Raw genomic sequence first — 19,359 nt, 5'->3', positions numbered from 1 at the left:
AATTAAAATTCCTAAATAGTTGACGGTAAGTTATCAAAAGGGAGATTATCGTAGGTGGCCCTGACTTAATTAATTGGAAGATTTTTAAAAGAGGGCTTAGGCTAGGCCCAGCTGCCTTCACTGGTGATTTCTACCAAACATTTTAAGAAGAATTAATACCAATTCTTCACAAACTCTTCTAAAATATAGAACAAGAGTGAACACTTCTCAACTTATTCTACGAAGCCAGTGTTACCATGGCAAAATCAAATATATCACAAGAAAAGAAAATTAGGGAACAATATCACTTATGAATATAGACATAAAAATCCTTAACAAAATACTGGCAAACTGAATCCAGCAACATATAAAAAGGATTATACACCATAACCAAGAGAGATTCATCCCAGAAATGCAAGGTTAGTTTAATAATCGAAATGAATTAATGTAATATACTATATCAATAGAATAAAGGACAAAGCCCATACAATTATTTCAATAGATGCAGAAAAAGTATTTGATAAAATTCAACACCTCTTTATGATAGAAGCAATCAATAGAAGGGAAAAAACCAAGAACAGAAGGGAATTTCCTCAACCTAATAAAGGACATCTACAAAAAAACTTTCTCCAGGAAGCCCACATTTTCTTCTTCTTGTTGTTTTTCTTCCATTCTAAAAATTTAACTTATACCTGATTCCACATAGGGAAGTCTGGGATAGTCCAATGTTCGGGCCTGGATGGGTGAAACTGTCTTCTAAGTGTGGGGTTCAGTTTTAAGAAGTCCACTTGCCCACAGGTATATGCCACATTATCTACTCTAGTCTTTAATAATAATAAAGGTGATATTTTGCCTCATCTTAGCCCTAAACGCCTATACTCTATATTACTTTTCAATTGGTTCAGACTGATGCAGGCATGAGGGGTGATAGTTACCCTCTCAAAGACCCCGGCGCGAGGCAACAGAAGGAACAATTTACAGGAAAGTTTGAGACATGCACAATAGTCAGCTCCAGAGAAATGATTAGAATCTTAGGCATTCTCTAAAAGTTGGAAAGGATCCTACAGATCATTTAGCAGCTAGATTCTCACCCACAGAGGTTAAGTAATATATACAAGGCTACCCAGCCATGTAGTGACATATCAGAACTAGAATCCAAATTTTTTTTCAGCCCAATGCACTTTCCACCACACCCTGCTGCTTCCTTAATATGCTGAGATTAAAAAAAAAAAAAAGGACATTGTGCTGTTTTTTAATCATCTAATCTGCTTCCCTGAAGATCAGAATTTTGTCGTTGCTATAGATGAAGAAATAAATGCACTTCAGGTGAAGAATTTTCCCGTGGTAATAGGGCTTATCAGAGGTAGCACTGGAAATGAAAACTAGTACTCTAATTTTAATTGAAGACTGTACTCATGAGATCATTTGTTTCTATCAAAATGTCAAACTGAAATACTTAGAAAAGTGGGACACCATGGAAATACAGCCACTGTGGCAGGGTCTCTGGTTCATATGTTAACTCAACTGACACTCTCTGGTTCTTTTTCTAACATGATGTCATACTATGCTGTGGTATTAAAATTTCCTCCTATAAGAATAGAAGGAAATAAGGAGAATGGGGTGTCACTGCCTAATTCCAAAGCCTGTGATCTTAATTAATTATGATGTTAACTGCCTCCCCAGATGTGTAAAGCGCAAAGGCAAATGTTTAGACAATAAAATGAAAGTTCAGGCAAATTTCTAGAAGCAGTTAATTTATATGATATTCATAAAAGAAATAGAATTTAGCACTTGGCTATTACAGCTTTCTTTAAATAATAGTCCCTGGGAACTTATTGGTGGAAATGTGATAATGTGAAAGGTACACAGTAGGCCACCAAGATGACAGCAGCTCTTTAATCAGGCCATTACTTTTTGAGTTTCTACAAAATCTACAAATGGATTTGATTTTGATTTTCCATAAAAACGTCTTTAATCTTTTCTGCTTTCTATGATGACAAATGTCCACTCATCAAGTAGTTTTTGAGCATCTCCTATGTATCAAGCACTGTTTTAGGCACTGGGGATAGAGTTATAAATTGAACTAAGTCCCTGATCTCATTGAGCAGAAAGTACTACAAAATGATAAACACAATAAAATCTCTTTTTTGCTCCTTTTAGAGATAGGCATAACTCTACTTTAAACAAAGTTGCTATATTTGTGTCCTTAGAAAAGAAAAAAACAATGCCAGTATAGCTCCTTCTTAATACTTCAAATTAAACACTTGTTTATTAAAGCCCTGAAGATATTAGACAATAAAAATATTTTTTTAACTCTATTTCCTTGACTTATTTGACCATTGAAACTTTTTCTTTTTCATTTTGGGATAGCACTTCTTAAGTTCTTGTGTAATGAATGTTCCAAAGAAACCAGTTTTATAAAATACTGAACCGAAAGAGCTCTTTGCGTTGTTGATTTTGTTTTTATATATGTTCAATGATTCTGTATCGGTTTTAGTTTTTATTTTAGACAGTTAAGTTTTGGAAGACACAATGGATCTGTACTATCTCAAATACATAGTAATAATCAACTATATTATAATAAGGGTCTATAGGACATCCTTTTTTTCTTACCATTTCCAGGTTGATTTATTTCTGTATACCACAACTTTGAAAAACCTTTAAATTGTAAAATAAAGCACAGAAACAGAAAACTAAACAAAACAAATGGAGAGTTTAGTGAATAATTATAAGGTGAATACCTTCGCAGCCACCACTCACATCAATTAAATAGAACTTTTCCAGTCATCTCAGAAGTCCCTCATATGTCCCATACAATTCACAGTCTCCTCTCTACCTCCAAAATCCCCACTATCCTGACTGTCATAGCAATCACTCTCTTGCATTTTTTAAAGTAGTTTCAGGCATACAAAGCAATATAATAGTTAGACATTTAAATTCCTCATATTGTGATAACCTCCCCCTGCAAGCTACCACCCCTCTGACATCTTATATACCATCGACTATCTTCCCTATGTTGTATTGTACTTCATGTCCCGTGACTATATAGGTATATATACCTATATATTCAATATTATTCTACTTCAGCTTCAGATGTATAGTGCATTGGTCAGGCATCTACACAGTCTATGACATGATCCCCCTGATAAGTCCAGTGCCCATCTGGCACCTTACGTGATCTTTACAACATTGTTGATTATATTCCCCATACTGTATTAACTCCTAATTTGTACTTCTTAATGCCTTCCCCTTTTTCATGCCCCCAACCCCATTCCCAGCCATCACCCTGATAGATCTGGTACCCATCTGGCACTAGTCATTAAAAATATGGAATGCTTCACGAATTCGTGTCATCCTTGCACAGCAGCCATGCTAATCTCTGTATCATTCCAATTTTTAAAAAATTTATTGGGTTGACAATTGTTAGTAAAATGACACAGATTTCAGGTGTACAATTCTGTATTACATCATCTATAAATCCCATTGCGTGTTCACCACCCAGAGTCAGTTCTCTTTCCATCACCATATATTTGATGTATCATTCCAATTTTAGTATGAGCTGTAGAGGCAAGCACCCCTCTTGCATTTCTTTACACTATAGTTTAGTCTTGCCCGTTTTAAAAATACAACAACAAAAAGCACACTTTGTTATGTCTTTGAAATCTCTTTTAATCTACAGGTTCTCTCGCATCCTTTCTTTTTCTTCTACTTTATCTGTTGTGGAGCTCAGTCTGGTTGACACATAAGAATATCTTACAATTTGGATTTTGCTGATTGTACACTCAGATCTAGTTCAACATGTTCCTGTGCCTTCCATGTTTCCTAGAAACTGGCAGCTGACTCCAGATGCTTCATCAGGCTCAGATTCGATCCCTTTGTGTTCTTTTTAAAGAACGTCTGGTTTTCACTTTTTAAAAAATTTACTTAATGTTAGCAGCCGTTGACATTGAATTCCAATACAAAACACAAGGAAACAACATAAAGCAGATGAGATACTTTCTTTTCAACTTATTCCATTCTTTATGCAAAAAAGAGTATATATGAAATTTGGGATTCCATTATATAATTTATTATAATTTTGAAATTTTGATTTTATTGTAGAAATTAATGCCATAAATTAATATTTGGAATTTTTATGTGCAATTTCTGACTTTGTGTTTATGGCTTTGTTATGACACAGTGAGAATATTTGCTCAACTGTTTTCTGGATATACATTTAACAATTTGATAAATGAGACCTGACCAGTAGGGAGAAACATAGTCACATTTTAAAAAATTAAATTAATCAAAAAAAAAATCACTTACTGTGTTAAAAAAAAATTAATCTCAAAAAGCGAATCAAAGTCTCACATTTCATTTTCACTCAATACTTTGTTTCTAAAATATTAGCCATGTTATTGTAAGCTTTGTTATAATTAATAACAGTAACTTTTATCTATATGAGCATTATTGCTTACAAAGCACTTAACAACTATTATCTCAATTAATCTTTTCCCAGCTTTGTGGAGTAGATGGTATTATTTCCATTTGACAGATAAGATCACAGGCTTATAGAGATTATGCAACCTGTTAAAGATTGTCCAACTATTAGGGGACAGAAATGTGATGTAAACACAGTTTCCTTAATGCATAATTTATTGTTTCCTTTTCACTATTTCATTCCTTTAAATTGAGCCTTTCCTCTCATCTCACCCCATCCTGTTTGCCAGATTACAAATGGATAACTGCTTTCCCAAGTAATTTACTAGTCACCTAGCCTGAGATCATTCAATCAACTATTAACAAATCTCATTTCTTTAGAGTAGCAGAGAGCGCTTGTCCCCCAATGTTTATTTCCCCTTCAGGCCATAACAATAGAATGGCTAGCCAGGAATACAACCACCCAGAATAAAGTTCATTTTCTAGCTTACTTGGCAGGTAGGTATTGTCATGTGATGACAGTCACCATGTGTGATAGCTTTTAGGAGCCTTCCTTCAAATGTGCCCCTGTTTCTTTGTCACTTCCTCCATCGTCCTGCCTGGTGCAGAGATCCTCCTTTGGATAATTAGAATTAGGGCTGCATCCTTGGAATGTCACCAGGGTGGTAAGCTAGAAGGAGATCCTGGCTCTCAAGGACTTTTTGGAGCAAACCTGGCTGCTGTACCAATCCTGTACTGCAAAGTTCCAGGATTTTAAGCAAGAGAAAGAACTACCTTGTTTAAGCCATTAATATTTTGATCAATCACATCCTAATGTATACATTCAGTATACATCTGTGGAAATCTAGTTATCTTCTCAACATTCATTTAAGCCTTCTCTCATTGTGAACCAGCCTGGCAGTTGAGTGAGATTGACCATACATCCCACATTCAGAGGGTTAGGGACCATACATCCCACATTCTGACCGAGTTAGTCAGTCCTGGTCATTTCAATGTGTGGCAGTCGTGATTGTTTCAGTGATGAGCACCTAAACCAATCAGTTCATGGCCTTCCCCAGATCCAGTGGTTGGTTTGGGTATGATACAAATAGAGGGCAGTTTGGGAGAAGCACCCTCTTCCCAGAGAAGAATGTAACCCTCGATGTAAACACGGAAGCATGTAGCTTTAGAGAAATCCGCCTGAGGATATAGCTACCTTTGAAGGCAGGCACAACTGAGAGAATTGCAGAAAAATGTGTTTTCTCTCTCAGATTGGACCGACCCTTAAGCCTGCCCAACTTGTGATCTTTTCAGAAAAGTGAGCCAACAAACTTCCAGTTACATTGTTTAAGCTAATTTGAACTGGGTTTTCTGTTTGCTGCATCCAAAGACATCTTAACTGACAAACCTATCAATGGCTTCAGGATTATGTCAACATCTGGTAATGTAGACCAAATTTTCAGGAAAGTGTTTTTGACCTGAGGACCTAATTTAACACAACCTTCTCATACTGTTTACCCCATTGCTTTATTCACTAATTTTATTTTCAAAGTCTTGAAGGATACTTTGGAAAGGCTGAAGTGTATGTGTTAAAATTCAAATGTCGAGCTTATCCTTTCTGGAAATACTCTTTGGTTTTTTTTATGCTGTCTCATTTCTCCATCTTTTTCTATGACCATTGCTTGGCTTGTTTCTGTACTACCCTTTATTGTATTTTCTCTATTTTCTCCTCTAGCTCTCTCATGGCAGCCATGTCCGACAGCTTAATCCTGGACCCCCTGATTTAATGTGAAGTCTTTCTTGGAGGTGCTGCTTACGCTTATGACTTCAAATAATCACTTTTCCAGTTCATGTCTCCAACCTTCTCTTCGTGTTGTACACCTCCATTTCTACCTCCACTAGGAGACACAGCAGCCACCTAAGATGCAGTATACTTAAAACCTAACTAAGCTTTCATCTAAAACTAACTCTCTCTAAGAAGCTTTTCTACTTTGGCCTGTGCACCACACTCTGAGTGTCTCAACTGCAAAATGTTGAAGTAAGCCTTGTCTTCTACTTCCCCTTTTCTACCCCATAACCAAAGTGTAGGTTCTTCCTTTGCAACATTTTCAAGAACTACTACCCTGGCACAGACCTTCACAATCTCACATCTGGATAACTGCATTTATTTTCTAACTTGTCATCCTGTCTCTGCCCCTCCAAATCATTTTATATGTGGATTCTGAAACACTGCCTTGCTATGCACCTTCAGAGATGTCTTAGGACTTTATCCTGGCATTGAAGGACTTCAAAATTGGTGCTTTACCCTGTTTTCCAAGCCCATCTCCCTCTACGTGTTGACATCAGCCAGCAAAGTGGGACCTTATTTCTTCCCAACTGCCACATTCACATCTGTTTTGCCCACATCCTTCTCCATCGTCTTATGTGCCCTCTTCCTTCTTATCCGTTGCTTAGTCTTATTTCTCCTTTAAAGTGAAGCTCAAGTGTTGTTTCCTCAAAGAAGGTGCTTCTAAGGTAGATTGAGGGTCCCCTCTCCACTTTCTCCCTTTCTCTTCCAGAGTCAGATACACGTAACGCCAGCCTAATAGAAGATATTCAGCCTTTTAGCAAACCTTCTAGCAAGTGCAGGAAATACCTACAGATTGTTTTACCTTATCCAAGAGTGATCTGATATTTTACAGCCTGAGAGCAAACCACTAAGAAGGCCTCTTTCTTTCCCTTTCCATCTTGAGCCTCTAGAGTTGGAAACCCCAATCCATCCTGGCAAGGAATATGACTTGGTCTAAAGACTGACAATTGGCACAAGAAGCAATGGTTTCCTGGAGCCAGGAGGTTAAAAAATAAACAACAACAACAAAAAAAAACCTCTGTAGCTACAAGGGAGGAGGCTTTTCTGATAAGGGGATGAGGGAGGACGAGGTTGACATCTGGCTCCTGTGAAAGAATTTGGGGAGTAGAAAGATAGAAGAAAACAGAGGAGTCACTTCTGTATCTCCAACGCTAGAAGTAAAAGGCTGTTTTGTACATTCTTTCAGACTATGTGAACTTGACCTGTCTACAAGTGGTAACACTACTTGGGGACAAGAACAATAGTATCTCCTCCTTTCTAGAATATGAATATAATGTATCAATCAGGGTGCTGGCTGGTAATAAATGGCACACTCAATGGATTGGACTGAAGAATTTAAAAAGGAACTATTATCAGAGGTATGCACATGGTTAAGGGGCCAAAAAAAGGCTGGTGAAGTACCCAGGAATTAACAATAGCTGAAAGCTGTTACCACCATAGGCCTGAAGAGGCCAGGGAAGTGAGCAGTGTCACCAGAGACCTGAGGAGCTGAAACTGTGGGAGAGAGACTACCTGGCAGTGGCCGTGGCCAGAACCACAGGGGGTAGTAGAGAATAAATTCCCTTTTGTCTCCCTTCCAGCCATTGTTAGGAGCAGTGCTTCTCTTCGGCCGTTCCCAGTGGTAAGCCACAGGATAAAGGAGCATAGGGCATGGCATCCTTGGAAGTCTTCTTTCTAAGGCATAGAGCAAGGCAGAGAAGAGCCGATGAATCTGTGGTGAGGGGCAAACCCAGAGCGCCTAGCACACTGGGATTATAACAGTGATTGTTCTCTACTCCGAACCCCATAGCACTTACTGCTTATACCCTCATTTCAATTGTCAACAAACATCTCCTGAGTGTTTTCCAAAAGTATTAGATGCTTTGGGATGATACACAAATTAAGCAGACGTTGGTCTTTTTGTGAGTTCAAATCTGGTGGGCAACCTCTGGACATTGAGAGTTTGCAATACTTTCGGTGGGTACAGTGGGTTGCATGTTTCGGATTGCAGGAGCAGAGATGTGATCAGGTTCTCTCTTGCAATGTGAGTTCTATGTCAGGCTCCATATAAAACTAGTGTTCGTCCAGATACTATGGTACATCTAGTGATACCACAGTAGATTTGCAAAAGTCATCTCTGAATCCGGTGGTTGTGGCTTTCTGCTCCCCTGCTCTTGTCTCTCTCCATTCTTGTAACCCTACTTTTCTCTGTCTGCTAACTGCTGACCTCTTTGTATGTCTCTCAGAACCCGAGAGAGGATTTAAGTGGGTCAGTGTGTCCCTTTCTATCATTATTAGACAGAGTTCTTCCACAAGTTATCTCAAAAGATAAATATTTTCCTCATGATTAGTCTATAAATGAAGAATTATGTCTTGAGAAGCCAGGTCACATGATACAAGTAAAGCAACTACAGTGAGCATCTGTCATTCATGACTGCCCCAAACCTTCTGAACATTTTCTCCCCATAATTACAGTTCCTCACGGTGAATACCTTGCCTTCTCAATGTAGAACCATTTCCCTTTTCCAGCTTTCTTTCTTGTTAGGATGCAGATAGGTCATGGAGATTTTGCTAATCAGATTAAGACTTTGCTTCAGAATGGAGTTATGTGGAGGAAGAGGGAAAGTGCAGGGTATGCAGTTTGCGGGTACAGATCCTGGCAAAGAAGCTGTGGTTCTGGAGCTGATGAAGTGAACCATAGAAACAAAAGAAGAAATGGGCATCCATTTGCTCTTACTCTATATCCCAGGTCCAAACTGCCTTTAGTCTTCCTGAGGATGAGGACTTCATGAAAAGAAAAGAAAAGGCCATCAAAATGGTTGTTGACATCTCACAGCCAAGGGAAACTTTAAAATGCAAAGGCTCTCTTGTGCCTCAGCCAGTGCCAAGGGAAGATGTGACTGGGCTTTCTTGCTTTTTCATCACTTTGAATATTTCCTGCCACTTCCTTCTAGCCTGCAAAGTTTCTGTTGAAAAATCAGCTAATAGTCTTATCAGGGAGCATCGTTGTAAGCAACAAGTTGTCTTTCTCTTGCTGCTTTTAGGATTCTCTCTTTGTCTTTAACCTTTTCCATTTTAATTATGATGTGTCTTGGTGTGGGCCTCTTTGGGTTCATCTACCTTCTATTCAGTTTTGCAGTAAACCTAAAACTGCTCTGAAAAATGAAGTTTATTAACTAAAAAATACAATCTGAAACTTACAGAAAAGTTGCAAGAACAGTACAGATAACATTTTATCTTAAACCATTTGAGAGTAAGTTGCCAACCTGATGCCCCATTACCCCCAAATACTTTAGGGGGTGTATGAAGGACATTTTCCTACATAATCACAATATAACCATCAAGATCAGTAAATTAACATTGATAATAGTACCTAATCCTGAGACACCATTAAATTTTATCAATTGTCCCAATAATATCCTTTAGAGCAAAATAAAGGATCCAATTCAGGAAAAGAAAAAAAAAAGAATTTAGAAGCTTGAGTCAACTTTAATTGATGCCACGTTTAAGGACAATTGATCAGAAATATAAACACTGGAGGCCATTAATAAAGAGCTAGAAACTTCCAGTTCTTTTCACAGACTTGAAATAAAGAATTTGAGGAAGGACTGAAAGAAGAGGAAGCTAAACATTCAAACAAGTTGAGCTGATGATTGACATTGTAAGAAAGATTCAGTTTCTAGAAGATGCATCAAAACACATAAAATCTCAAGTAGCTGCAATCAAAACAGCCTTCAAAATACATGGCAAGGACGGAAAACAACTTTAGAAGCACTAAACGATGCTTTACATGAAAATTCTTATTTTCAGGGTTGTATAAACTGTACTCAGAAGAAACTGAAAGAGAAAGGAAGATGGACCAAATGAATTCAATGGGAAAAAAAATGTTAGAAATGCTAAACAGCACATGCAAGATCTAAAGGATCAAGACAGTCCGAGCAAGCCTCAGGTGAGCATGTGCTAAAGATGAGTGATCAGGCTGCGATTCTTGGAGAAGGCAAGATGGTGAGAACTTGGAACTAGATGGAGCATATATAACTTGGAACTAGATGGAGCATATGCATTAGAAAATGGCCGCCTCTTAGAACATGAATGAGGAGTTTTGAAAAAATGGGTTGATACAGCTGAGTTAAATACTTATTTAAAACCTCTCAAAGAAAAGAGACCAAATGTCCACTAAATTAACTGAAAAAGGTAAATTAATTGATGCACTTAAAAAGTCACATCATTTTAAAAGTCAAATCATTTCTACCCTCCCCCTGTGGACTTTCTGACCCAGCACATCACATTAACAAATGATCTACGATTTCATCAGTTTTTGCTTGCTCCACTCTATTTTCAAAGCCGACATTTATTTTAAAATGTTAGTCTTAAAGAATTCTCTTTTTTCACTTTACCAATAATTAATATTTGAAATTAGTTCAGTTTGAATTTAAAATTTTATGTTAGCTAGATCAGCCTTATAACTAGAGTAAATTCAGTCTTTGGTATACAGAAATATAAACTATGAGTTTCAAATGTCTCTGGTAGTGAGACTTTTCATGTATGACTTATAAAAGTGGATGTCATAGGGACTTGTTGAAAAGAAATAACTAAAATGTTATCCTTATGACATCTAGAAATGGAAGAAAAGAAACAATTCATTTGTGAAATTGACTTTTAAATAAACTACATTTATAAAACTGTCAATTTATATCCTGTCAATTATCAGCTTGATATGAGTCTTTATATAATTATAAGCTTGATAAAATTATCAAGCTTATATCTGAGCAATTGTATAATCACTTAACTACAGCAGTAAAACTAAATGAGAGAACATTCAAAATCACTTTATAAAAGAGACAAAGAATGCTGTTTCTGGATCAATAGAAGAGACTTGTTAAATAGTAATGAAAAAACATGGTACACTATCTAGAAATCAAATAAGATGGAAACAATTTACTAATAAGATTCACATTTGTGTAGTATACATTTAGAAAACCTACCTAAAAATTACAGCGCTATTAAGTTTCCCTTTGAGCTACTGTACAAACAGTAAAACCAAAAGAGAAAAAAAATTATTTTAAAAGACAAAAAAATGTGCTTCTGAATTATTTTAATGAATTTATTAACAAAAATACTGTTATTATGCTAGCTACAAATAAAATAATGGAAGCAATTAATTTTCAAGATTCATATTTTTAAAATCTACTGTTGTAAAACATTATCCTAAAAATGTATAATCCTACCAAGCTTCCATTTGAGCCATTTTATAATCAGTTAGTAGCAATAACACTAAAAGAAAAAAATCTAATTTACTGTAGTAGAGAGAAAAATGTAACCTGCTGTGGTCTTGGATCTTCAGAAGTAGAATCATTGGAAGGAGGAATCAACTCGGAAGATGATACACTTTGTTTTTAGGCTGTGTGGACAGAGATGGAGTCTAGCCTTGAGGTACAGACACTTCTTGCTGCCAGTGGTGATGTGCTGGGTCAGAAACTCCCCAGAGGGAGCGGGGAAGCGATTCCTGGGAAGTCTCAGCCTCATTTTCCAGAATAAGGGAAGAATAGGATTAGGAACTGTCCTCTGTCCCCTCTGTAACATCTGACCCCTGACAGGAGGATGAGAGAGGAACTGCCTGGATCAGAGGCTCCCTCCTTGTTCAGGTGGGAAGTTGAACAACAAAATCCTGAGCAACTATTACTGTAAGGAGCACCAGGGCAAGCTCTGTCTTGCTCCTGTAGAAGCTCTGCATCCAGATGGAGTTGGCCTGATGGAGGGATTATTCTTCCAGGATCTTGACCCCATTGGAGAGCCATCTGATCCATATCGGGCACTGGACCCTGGATCTCCAGGACATCACAATCGGATGTTAGTTTTTCCTTATAACCTTTAAACTGAAAAAGCTTGAATTCTGATTTAAAGTTCTGTGGTAGGTAAAACAAACAAACAAAAAAACCCAACACACAATCTATTGCTTTCTCACCCCTTACTGTAACTTCACCATCAGAGGCTCCTAAAGGTGGTGTGCTGGAGTTAGCTAGCCCTTAGGAGCTCACGAGGGCTGCTTATGTACTCCATGTTCAGTGTCTTCACGTTAGTAGCTTGAACTTGGCCATAGTGGAAGTATTTACACCAAGAAATAGGCACATGTCATATAAATCAGAGCTCCCTGGAATAACCCATCCTTACCCCTGAAGGCCAGTTTACTAGCCTATTCCTGGACATACAGCAGTAATTCTTAACTGTCCCTGTGCATCAGAGTTACAAATGTCTGGGCTGCTCCTCCCCCAGGCTCTGATTCAATTGGTCTGGGATGGCCATGCCTCTGTATCCTACTTTTCAAAGCTCCCTAGATGATTTTAATGTGTAGCCAGAAACACTACCTGTAAATACTTTCAAACAGTTTTCGATCTGTTTGTTGTGGAAGAGATCTTTAGATATTTTCCTAAGACTTTTTTAAGGAAAAACAAATCTACCTTGTCAAGTTCTGAGTTCTCATCCACTGGGACCTCTCTCCCCTGAGGCAAGTAAAGAACAGTTTGTGAAAAGATTGCAGAATGCCTTTCACAGAGCCACAGGCTTTTCTCAGCTGGAAATCCCTTCTGAGAATACTTGGGAGTTGCTAGCGCTCCTTCCCATCAGGCATCTAATATTATCATAGAATGATTTCTTTATGCTGGATGCTGCTTTTGACGTAGGTCCCTGGCACCAACTCATTTTAAACAAATGGTGCCTTAGGGGAAAAAAAGGACTTTTAAACCTTTGAGGCAAAAGTGAAAGGTTTTAATGATTATTCCCCTTTTTGTTTCCAGCTTGCTGAGGCTTCATCAGCCCCAACAATACGTTTGAAATTTATTTTGTATGAAGCACAGGAGACAAGAATTTGGGCACTTGGGGGGAGGTAGGTGGTCAGAGACAACATCACTGCCACAGTTTTATGGAAAGCCACATTATGGACTCACTGCCTTGTGTGTGCCTTGGCTCCCTGCGTTCTCCATTGTGCTTAGCCATTGAGTGGTACTGCTTTGTAATAGGTTAGTCATATATGTCTGGGCTTTGTTTTCTGGAACCAACCAGGAAAAAAGCTGATGGGATGATGATTTAGGGAGGACAAGAGGACTATGGTATTCTGTCTCACTGCCAGTTCTGTGTATGCTTTTAACAGCATAATGGAAGCATTTGCCCCTAGAGTTCAAATTCCAAATGGCTTATAAATGCCGGGGATTTGTTATTGTCTTCTCACTGGAAAAACAGAGCCGTAATGCCAGGTAAGTAGAGACAGAAATCTTAGCTTCATTTCCTCCACTCATTTTTGTACATTTTGCGTAGTAAGACTTTTACATGGTCAGCTAACAGAGTCTGTTTCATAAATGCTTTGGGAGAAGAGGAGAAAATAGGAATGCACCTAAGATTTTCTGCTTTGCATCAATATTACCTACAGGTAGTAAATAATTTAAACTATTAAATTATCATTTTTTTAATGTTTTTTTTTATTTTATTGGGGAAGGGGAACAGGACTTTATTGGGGAACAGTGTGTACTTCTAGACCTGTTTTCCAAGTCAAGTTGTTGTCCTTTCAGTTTTAGTTGTGTCGGGCGCAGCTCAGCTCCAGGTCCAGTTGCCGTTTTCTAATTGAGGAGGCACAGCCCACCATCCCTTGCGGGAGTCGAACCGGCAACCTTGTGGTTGAGAGGACGCACTCCAACCAACTGAGCCATCCGGGAGCTCAGCGGCAGGTCAGCTCAAGGTGTCCTGTTCAATCTTAGTTGCAGGGGGCGCAGTCCACCATCCCTTGCAGTACTCGAGGAATTGAACTGGCAACCTTGTGGTGAGAGCCCACTGGCCCATGTGGGAATAGAACCGGCAGCCTTTGGAGTTAGGAGCACAGAGCTCTAACCGCCTGAGATACCGGGCCGGCCCTAAATTATTAATAGTACTGGAATTGTAAAAAAAGAAATGCATGCAGCCATGCAAAAGTAGCCCTTGAGTAGCATGGAAGGAAGGAAATAACTGAGAAAGGGAGAGGATTCAAACCTACACACAGTATGCAGAGACTCCAGTAACACCATATATGGACCAACAAGAGTCTTCTTCTTGACTAGTGATGACACTAAAAGTCATTTGTGAAGAAAGTCAAGAAATATGGGCTATATAATAGGGATGGAAGCAGAAGAGACAAGGAAAACAGAGAAAGCTAGAAAAGTGCAGCCAAAGTAAAAGTAACAGATGGCAAAACCACAGGAGCAATGGGGCCTGAAGGACTGTATCATCTAAGTGTGAAAATGTTGGCTCTGACATAAGAAAACCAGAGTAGCTCTGAACTAGGGGGAGAAACCAGATGTCCTCACCCTTTTACAAACAAGGTCATCATTATGCCCCTCAGGAGGCACACTTTGGCTTTGTTGAAGAGGAGGCATCTAGAAGAAGGACGCTACAGGCTCAATTTACTTTACTAATACACATCTGCGTATATATTACTGTTCAGATGGTGTCTGGCTGAAGGCACACAAAAATTTACACGTAGCTCAGCAGTCTTAGGAAGGGGTAAGAAGTGAGGTGTGGGGAAAGATCCATGGGACTGTTAGAGTAACAGTAGACTAATACAGTAGGGTGAGACCATCCATATGGTGGTGCATTCAAAAGAAGCCAAACCATTGTACACTCTTCTAGTTTGGGTACATTATTAATCAATAAAACAAGTGATTTTTGCATGGAAATACTAGTAACTGAGCTCTGTACTTTTTGAAAAGTGTCTTTGCTATTTCAAAGCAAGATTTGGTATTAAATGCATAGTTATGCCTGGTAGAAAATGTCAGCAAATCCTAAAACTGCAGAATAAGTTGGTGACTTTTTTTACAGAACTCAATTCTAAGAAAAATCTATTCCCTGGACCATTTTAGCAAGATGATGTAACTGGGTTATTTTAGCCAGGCAGCCTCTCCGTGGTTATAGCAGGTGCCTGTGAATTAGGTTTGCTGGAGCTTAGGAAGAGTAGGACAGCCTGGCTACACTCATTCTCATGCTGCAGGCTCCCCCACATTAAATTTTAATGCTTGGAAAATGTCATTTCCTTAAAGATTTCAAATGTCACATGATTTCCTACTCATTTATTTAGAGCACACAGATGTGTACAAAATTCTTTTCCCACTGATTTTATCAGCTTCTGGTAACATTAAAGACTATCCTGGAAACATAGCAAAACAAAATCATTTTATTATTAATTTATTGTAGAGCTTGCCTCCAAAGGAGTGGATCGGTGTTTTTTCCCTTCCATTTTATTTCCTATCAACGTCCCCCAAATACATATATGTATATATATGTATATCTATGTAATGTTATCAGGTATTTCCTAATATTTTAGAAAGTCCTATAAATGACTTACATAGTAATAGTATTATCTCATATAACAAGAAGTCTCAAGGTTAAATCAGAGGTTCAATGATGTCATCAAGGATTCAGGTTATTTTCATCTTTCTGCTTAACCATTCTCTGAAGTCTCTTCAGCTAACAATTCTCATCGTTCCAAGATGGCAGTCACAGTACCTGCCACCACACACAGTCACATTGACGTCTAGCCACACACGAGGGACTGTTTCTTTCTGTATGATCTCTCTCTCTCATTGTTGGTAAATATTTTATTTAGGAAAGTGACTCATTTCAACAGAAAATGAATGTCTTTCTTTAAGGGTAAGAAAAAACCTTTCCCAGAAGTATCTCAGTAGACTTCCATTGCATTTTATTAACTTGATTTGCATCACACGCTTAAACCAATCACTGATAAGGAGATTGGGACCACGTTGATTAGCAGGGTTTCTTAACCTTGGCATGATTGGCATTTGGGGAGGGATAATTCTTTGTTGTGGGGGCTGAAATGTACCTTGTAGGATATCGAGCAGAATCCCTGGCCTCTCTCTGCTAGATGCCAATAGCACTTACCTCCAAGTGTGACTATCAGAAATGTCTCTAGACATTGCTGAATGTCCCCTTGGGGACAAAAATCAATCAATCATCCCATTGAGAACCACTAGCTTAGGTCATTGTTCATTATTCACCCCATGGGTCTGGGCCCACCTTCCCTGAAGCACAGAGAAGGTGCTGGAGATCAGGATTCTGTTCAAAAGAGAGAGAGAATTGCTATTTGATAGACAGTCAGTGGGCAGTTCCACACCCCCATTGCCATTTTCTTTCTTGCCATATTTCAACAAATAGACAAGGACCTTATTAAAAATATGAATTATTTAAGAATGAGTACACCCTGTGAATGCTAGTTCCTGCCTAAATGCCAAGTGGATAACGTAAGTATCCTTACAATCAACTGGTGATCTAGGAAGTTTAATCAAGGGTAATTTGTGTTGAAGCACCGAAATCATGACTGATTGGTTGGGTTCCTCAGAGTTCAGATGCTCCTACTTTGGTCATATTCTTGTGGCAATAAATTCCTTTATTCAGGTCCTATTTCTAATGTATAAGACATTCTACTCTTGTTACTTTTATTAGTCATCCATTGGTGATGAACACTTGCGTCCTGGTTTAAACCGTCTGGTGAGAAAAAGTATGAATATTTTTATTAATTCAATACATATTTATTGGATGACTATTGTGTACCATGCATGAATACTTTGAAGGAAAGTGACAAAGCTGAAATACTACATTGGAGTTAGAGAAAGCTCTCTGAGGAAGTAGCATTTCAGCCAAGACAAAAGGGAGAATGGAGAGAGATCAAGGAAGGTGACGTGTCTGATTATAATGGGCCATAGTAATGAGTTCTGATTTTATGATAAGAGCAAGAAGAAGGATTGATGGGCTTGGGGACGGTGTGTGTGTGTGTGTGTGTGTGTGTGTGTGTGTGTGTGTGTATGTGTGTGTGTGATGAGCTGCTTTCCGTTTGCCGGTTGTAATTTTGTACTTGGAACGCAGCATGATTCTCAGCTGGATTTAATTCCTTCTGTGCTTAACAATTAGTGGGATATGCAAACCTGCGTTCTTCTTTTGTGACTTCCTTCTGTGGAAAAGGCTTCCAGTTTCTTAAGTACAACTCGTCGTCCTCCTGGCCTTCTAAGAAGCTCCAACCTCTAGCTCTAGACCTCGTGTTCCCACATGAGCAGCTTCAGGCTACAGGCTTTGTGGTCTTATTTGGCTCATCACATTTGGTCTTACTATACTGTGGAGAGAACAACTCCTGGGGAAAACCCCAGCAGAAAGATTCTTCTTCTAGCAGAAGGAAGATTACCCATTTTTTTTTTTTTTTTTGCCTCTCGTTTAAAAACTTCTTTCATCTCTCATAACTGCAGGGGTTAAACCATTTCTAGTGTAGACCACTGATGTCCTTTCAGAAAACTCTTTCTAGCATTTAGAAAGAAATCATTCAGCCATTATTATTACCTTCTAAATGTCAGGCACTGGTCTTGGCATTAGGATACAGCACCGAATAACACTCAGTCCCCATCCTATTGAAGCTGTCCCTCTACAGGGCATTATAATAAATAAAAAACTAGTGTAACCAATGACATGCAGTTTTGTGAAAAAGGATACTTTTGGGAAGACTAAATAAGATGGCTAGGGAAGTCCAGGCTTGAAGAGGTTTTAGCCATCTTCCCATGTCACCACTGAATAATAAAATCTAAATAAAAACGACTTGCCAGGCAAAAGTACTTTAAGTTCCCCAGCTTACCTCCTTCTTCTTCCAAGTTCCCTCCTAAATATAAATTCTGGCACATCCATTGCTGGAAGGAGAACTTTAAGGTAACACCTAAGATAGTGTAGGGCTGACCAGTTGTGGAAGGGAGAGGAACCTTCCAGGTTAAGGCATGAGAAGGCCCAAAGACCTTGAGATGGAACAGAGATTGCCTGACTTGACAGAGGAGCTAACTAACAAAAAGCTTTCTGTGTTTCCTGCTTAACTGCCGCACTTGGATTCTATAGACATCAGGAATGCAAGTTGTTGCTTATGCCTTTTTTTCTTATTTGAGCTTAATAATAACCTAGTTAAGTAGGTAGGGAAAGGCATTATCACACCCAGTTCTGCAGTAATGATGGGTCTAGATGAATCCTGCTTCTTGGTTTCCTTTTCTCCTGAAGTGGAAGAAGTAGGTATGGTTAAGGATGAAGAGTTTGGGGGCAGGGAGGAAGATGAGATGGTGGGTGATTTTCCTTTGGAGGTAGGAGTGAGCTTATTAAAGAATAAGTGGTAGGGCCTTAGTTTTTTTTCTGAGCAGAGAGCAGTAATAAAACCAAGTCTTACAAACAAGCCATTGTACTAGGTTTTAATACGATGTTTGCCGGTTTGAGATTAAGGCCTAATCATTGATGGAATAACCAAAGTTTTATGCTGTTTATATTTAGACTTTTTCTGCTGTTTTGCCACCTCAGGCCACCTTAATCTTGTTCCTCTTCTAGCTCCTATGAGTCTTGTGGCCTCACTGTGCCACACCAGCCCCACCCGAGAGCTCCCTCCCGAGGGCCTGTGGTCGGATGCACACTGCACTGGTTCTACTGGCTTCATTTCTCCGGGATCATTCCCATTGTATGAATGAAGAAATAGAATCAATGGGAGGACTTGCCTATAGTGGTTTCATCGTCTCCTATCTAGTCTTATCTTCCTTTTCGTAGACCAGTGCTATTCAAAGTGTGGCCCACTGGTCAGCTTTAGAGCCGATCCATTGTCAATCTCAAAGTTTATGTACATGCTGGTAGGTATTTCTGCCATGATCCTCCGGGAAAAGAATGATAGACAGAAGGAACTCTCGCAACCTCTTCATTTTACAAATGAGAACTCTGAAGCCCAGCCTTTCGAGCTAGTAGCAGAACTAAAATTGGAACCGAAGTCCACTAGGATATCTAATAGTAATCCAATACCATTTATAGCTCCAGATTCACCCATGAGTACTAATAAACTTCTCATGGCTATTGACTGAACACTGGCATTACCATTCTGACTAGCCTGAGGGTTTGAGTGCTTTCCCTACAGGTCGCATTGGAGCTTTCACTCTTCTCCACCACTTGGGGGCCCGCAGATGCTTCACCCGGTTCTTCTTTAAGTCCCCCACTCTTCCCGGGCCCAGCGCCCGAAGTACTGCAGAATGCCCGAAAGGAGGCGCTGTGAATCCCTGCTTTCTCGGCCCCTCCCTTGGCCAACCGTCGATTGGGCCGGCGCATGACGTCACGCCGTTTTA

At 39.0% G+C, this 19,359-nt stretch overlaps 1 pseudogene; it reads right to left on the bottom strand.

Moving 5' to 3' along the window:
• Window positions 1-3,300: 3,300 nt before the first annotated feature.
• LOC117024376 (uncharacterized) lies at window positions 3,301-3,400 on the bottom strand (annotated as a pseudogene).
• Between the last annotated feature and the right edge of the window lie 15,959 nt (window positions 3,401-19,359).

Source organism: Rhinolophus ferrumequinum, chromosome 6 (assembly GCF_004115265.2).
Source record: "Rhinolophus ferrumequinum isolate MPI-CBG mRhiFer1 chromosome 6, mRhiFer1_v1.p, whole genome shotgun sequence".
NCBI lineage: Eukaryota > Metazoa > Chordata > Mammalia > Chiroptera > Rhinolophidae > Rhinolophus > Rhinolophus ferrumequinum.
This window is presented reverse-complemented; position numbering and strand designations above follow the sequence as displayed.